General features: G+C 35.5%; 1 non-coding gene across 1 annotated transcript; it reads left to right on the top strand.

The window, feature by feature from the left end:
• The first annotated feature begins 4,679 nt into the window (after positions 1 to 4,679).
• TRNAT-AGU (transfer RNA threonine (anticodon AGU)) lies at positions 4,680 to 4,753 on the top strand. The gene has a single exon. It is a non-coding gene; the product is annotated as a tRNA-Thr (tRNA).
• The last annotated feature ends 416 nt before the right edge of the window (positions 4,754 to 5,169 follow it).

Here is a 5,169-nt window from a genome sequence, read left to right on the forward strand (position 1 = left end):
AACATAAAGGCTAACAGTAGTTATAATATTTGAGATGAATTAAAAATGGCAACACAGAAGATTTAAACAAGTACATTAACATAGAAACATTTGGGCAAGAGGCGAAGTGGGGTGATTTGGTAGAAATAAGTAAATAAAAGAGAATGGGAGACGTGACATTAAGAATAACCAATATTATTTCTTCAAATAATTCGAGTTTACACTAAAAGTTAATTAAATCTTTATATTTATGGGCAGTTGGTTAGATCATTGATCATAGGAATCACAATTAAATAAAAACAAACAGTAAATTTAATAAAGCAATACATTATCTACCAATAATTGTCCGGACACCAATGTTATTTGAAGTTATGGAATAATCTAGGTTGTTTATAATATAAAACCGGTGTAAAGATAGTAGGAAGCAGTATTTCATCGTAGCAGTTGAATACGGAATATGTTAACACGATGTAAACTCAGTGACTTCGAGAGCGATGTCATTTGTGGGCTGTCACATTGATGGTATGTTCATACGTGCCATTGCCGCTCCACTGGAGCATCCAAAATCAACGATTAGCGATGTGATCTCCAAATGGAAACGTTCTGGCATCACTGGTGCAGGAAAATGCCCAAGGTAGCTGCAGAAAATGATTGAAAGGGATAAGGTGTTACAACGGGTGGCACGCAAAACCCTGATGAGTTCCAGAGTCCCAATAACAACACGATGAGCACTAATAGTGTATGAAAAGAACTCAAACTCCATTTACTGGGTTTCCAGGGAAGAGCAGCGAAGCGCCACACAAGCCGAACATCACAACAACGAATTAGGCGACTCGTCTGGCCTGGTGCAAAGAGCGTGTAAACTGGACAATTGACCAGTGGAAAATGGTACTCTGGAGCAGTGAATCAAGGTTCACCTGGAAACAGGTGAACGTTATTTCAGGGGAAAGTTGTTTCCAGTCTGATGGCAGGGTGTGGGTGTGGAGGCAGCCTGGTGACCGCTTGCTACCACAGTGCGTTGTACCCTCAGTAAAGTTTGGTGCTGGAGGAGTAATGGTGTGGGGTGCATTCAGCTGGTTTGGATAATCAGGTGCTGTTTACACTGTGGAGTTTTTATGGAAAGGACCCGTGTCACTATCAAGACGACAATGCCCTATGTCACAAAGCTGCAGCTGTTATGGAATGGTATGAAGAGATGGATGTTAAACGACTGCCCTGGTCTACACAGAGTCCCGATCACCACCCCATTGAACACCTGTGGGACGAATTGGAGGGGCGATTGAGGTCCAGAACAGAACGTCATCTATCTCTCGTTGAATTCAGTGCTGCTTTGATGGAGGAGAAGAGAAAAATTCCACCTGATGTCTACCGCCATTGGTGGCTCCTTCAAAGGGTGCAGGAGGTGATCAAAGTCAAAGGTGGACATACCCAATATTAGGGTTCGTCTGCTGGAATCAACTGTAAATATGCCTAAGGTGTGCGGATAATTATTGGTATATGATGTGGAACAATCATAAAAAGATACACTGACAGTCTTCATAGTTCAGTTGGCTTCGATGATGCCTTTCGGTTGGAAGAAACCTGGATTCGGATCCTGTTTAAGACATAAAGAATTTTATCGGCATTTTAACTGATACAGAACAAGAAGGTTTTTTCCCTGCGGAAACACACGGATTTTCATCCCACAATCAGGCAAGCTGGGCGAGGAGAAAAATGCTATTTACATATAAAGGAGACTAATACTATTAACCACCCATTATCCTTGACTTATCGTTCCGAAATCCAAGGCTGCTTGGTAGAAATAATGATGATAGCAATACCATTCATCATTATAACAACCGAACCTCAGGAGCGTTATGTAATTTGAGAAAAAAATAATAAGATTACATTGACCCGAGTGTCTCAGAAATAATTAAATATTATTAATTTCTCAACAGATTTCTGTTGTTAGTCTACAGATGTTGCATCACGTGATCCTCTTTTGATATTTTCAGAAAGAGATCAAAAGAATTTTGACCACTTTGAAAAATAGGTGGAACATTTGAAAAATTGTTTCCAGTTATCTCCTTTTTCATTGCCATTTATCTGAACTTTGGATAATTTGATTTCTCTAGAAATCTTTACCATCGAACTATTGAAGCAAATATTGCTTTCACGATGCTATCTAAGACAATGGATAAATTTTCTTCTACAAAAATTTTTCACTCCTCGTTAATCAATAGTTTGATTAAAAACTCCCTGGGAGTTTTCCATCAAACTATTGATTATCAGTATAGATTCTCTCAATAAGCTGGTGAATATTCTTGTTTAGTTGATTTGGAAAGATTTGAAAAACGATGCAAGGTTTCATATTTCCAGGAGATGCGATTAACGTAGAAAGAGGGTCTAAGCAAATTACTCACACGGGCTTTCTTCTGCATTTGGCCAAGGGTGATCAATTTTATTTCTGACTGCTTACTTACTGGAGAGCAAGAAGAGTGAATTTCTTCTGTCTGCAGATTTCATTGTTAATTTAATATCTTTCTGAAAACCGCTTTTTCTTAATTTCTTTTACTATACATAAATACTATTCTTTATTAAAGTCAATTTCTTCTGAAACACTTACCATCAGCACACAAAATCTTATTTCGTAAGGAGGTCCCCCCCCCTCCAGAACCTCTTATTTTTTCAACCTGCAAAACAGGAAAACCAGAATAACACACACAAATTTACAGCCATAATACACAGAAATTACAGCTTTAGCTCCTTTGGCTATAATTACCAAACAACGATATTTTTTGGTAATTATATCGTTCATTAACGATATAATTACCAAACACTGATTATAACACTGATTTCTATAATTATCATTCAGTGAGACTCAATAACCTACTCAGTTTAAACGCAGCTAAAATTTAACCATATCTTCCACTCCCACACAAAAATATCTCCCTTAGATTATTATAAAAGTTATTATTTAACTTTTAACCTGTTCTTTTAACTTATTAAGTTAAAAGAACAGGACTTTTAATTATTACGTGCGGCATGAAGTTGATCTGTCTGATTTGTAGATGAAAACTCAACGTTTTCTCCCCCCCCCCAAAAAAAAACAAATACGCCTGCCACCTCCATAGAAGCCAAGAAGCTGCTTATTTCTTATTTTTAGACATTTAATATCTTGTACAGAACCTTAAAATTCACTCCTCCTCCACTAGAACTTTCCCCACCTTTGTAGTATACCAAATTCCCAATATCCCCAACTCCAAAAAGGAAAATTCCGACCATCATTTCCTTCGTTTCAACATGTCATAATTCCTATCATATCAACAGTCGTCGGTGTTGATTTGCCTTGTCTCTAAATACTTCCATAGACGCCGCTCAACTGACTAGTAACAACAGAATAAAAAAGAAAGACTATTTCTTCGAAAAATGCACAGTGAGATTACTATTATCCGAAAGAATCCAAAGCTATTGTCTAATTAGTATTGTGGAGACCCTAAGTGTTAGATAATATGGAAATCCTGTGTAATAGACAAACATAATTCTTTTTCAAAATCACTTCAGGTCTTTCATAAACAGGGAAGTGGTCTCGCACCTGGCGACAAAATTCATCTTCACAAACATCCATGTCGGGAAAAAGAGATTCGAAACCACAACCTCTGAAGAGCTGGTACTCTAACCGCTGGGCCCAAACAGGCGGACTTGTTATAGTGGACCGTTTTAAACCAGTCCTCAACTTTCATCATAAGAATTTCTTTTGATTTGGACACGCACTTCGAGTTCTGTGTGTGTAATCACACTTGGAATTCAAAGTATGCAAGCCAGAATCATACCATAGTATCTCTTGAGATGGGTCCGCATTTTAAGAAGCCATAGCAGTTTTTGTGAATCATTTACAAGAATCCAGCTGCTTTATTCCTCATTACTGCAAGGTATTTCACAAAGTTGATCTGATAGTTGAAAATTCATCATTACATGCAATTTCCAGAGTTTAGTTAAAAGTTCAATAATGTCAAATGCTAAAAGAGAAAGAAGCTCAGAAATATTACAGATGTTATCCCAGTAAAAATTTTTACGTCCTTTTCAAAAAAAAAAAAAAAAAAAAACCTCTTAAAATAAATGCAAATACATCACCATATATTTCAGACTAAATGACTAGAAGTGCAGCGAGGTCATTTTGAATCAACTAACCTGCGTTTTATTTCCGAAACCAAGTTTATGAATATGATTAAAAGTAGTATCAACTATATTGCATACATTAAATCGGATATTTTAAGATTTTTTTCTTTTTTGTCCCCATGTTTACAATGTATGGATCATTCTTTAACTTAAATTTTTAACAAATTAATTAATCAATCAATGATTTCGTTAGGCTATCATATCGTGCCAAAAAAAAAAAAAATAAATAAATATATTTCTACACACTATTTTAAATGCCGCAACATAAATACGAGTATTATTTTCGTATGATTTGATTAGTGATTACTGTTTTATTCAGTATACTTTTACAATAAAAAAAATAATAATAACTTATTTTTTTAGAGAAGAGAGAGAGAGAGAGAGAGAGAGAGAGAGGGGAATGAATATTTCCTCTAACTGCTATAAAGAATACCCTTTCATCGATTCTAATATGATTCTTATCAGTTATCTACAATATCTTGTTTACATCTTGGATAGTGATTATCCAAAGAACTATAGCTAAATAAAGTAAACATTCAACTGGCGTCGTGGCTTAGTTGGTTAAAGCGCCTGTCTAGTAAACAGGAGATCGTGGGTTCGAATCCCACCGATGCCTATAAATAATTTTAATTTATTTTAATATTTTTAATTCGATTAGCGATACACCTGTGATTGTACTTTTCCAGCAATGTTCTTGTGCTCTGCTGAGAAGAGATTATACACGATCACTATTATTTCTCGAGACAAAATTAATATGGTAAGAATATTAGTTCTTATTTATTTTATTTTAAATTATTAATTAAAACTTACTTAAGATTTTACAGTAAAGATTCTTTAAGTAGTAATTTTTCTTTTCCGATTTAAAAGTGAAAAGTGAAAAAAATCTACATTTTCTCTCTCTCTCTCTCTCTCTCTCTATTGTGTGTGTGGTATGCAGAAGGCATAGAATAATTTTCACGTCATTTCATCAAAGCAAAGAAACGGAAATCGTTTGCATCTTATGAGAACTTCGATACATTTTCTTTGTTCGAA

Source organism: Typopeltis vanoorti, chromosome 1 (assembly GCF_054136105.1).
Source record: "Typopeltis vanoorti isolate ZY-2024b chromosome 1, IOZ_Tvanoo_1.0, whole genome shotgun sequence".
NCBI lineage: Eukaryota > Metazoa > Arthropoda > Arachnida > Uropygi > Thelyphonidae > Typopeltis > Typopeltis vanoorti.